We start from the raw sequence: 374 nt of genomic DNA, 5'->3' as shown, positions 1-374 counted from the left end.
AGGGACCTGGGACACCCCAAAATGGCAGGGGAGGGTTTGGGGGACCCCAAAATGGCACCTGAAGATTTGGGGGACCCCAAAATGTGACCTGGTGGGGTTCAGAGTGACACAGGGCACCCCAACCATGGCCACCATGACCCAACCGTGGCCACCATGCTGCTCTTCCATGGCCACCTTGATGCACCTCCACATCCCCAAGTTCCTCAGGGCCACCACAGGTGTCTAGCTGTGCCCAGGTGTCCCCAAATGAGGAGTTTTGGGATGTGCCCCCTCCCCCCAAAACAGTCGCAGATGAAAATCAGTACAACTTTTATTAACTTCCTCCAAAATTCCCCAAAAAAGTGAAAACAGCAAAATAAATGGGGGTGGGGGTG

This window comes from Geospiza fortis, unplaced genomic scaffold (assembly GCF_000277835.1).
Source record: "Geospiza fortis unplaced genomic scaffold, GeoFor_1.0 scaffold1363, whole genome shotgun sequence".
In the NCBI taxonomy this organism is placed as follows: domain Eukaryota; kingdom Metazoa; phylum Chordata; class Aves; order Passeriformes; family Thraupidae; genus Geospiza; species Geospiza fortis.
This window is presented reverse-complemented; position numbering follows the sequence as displayed.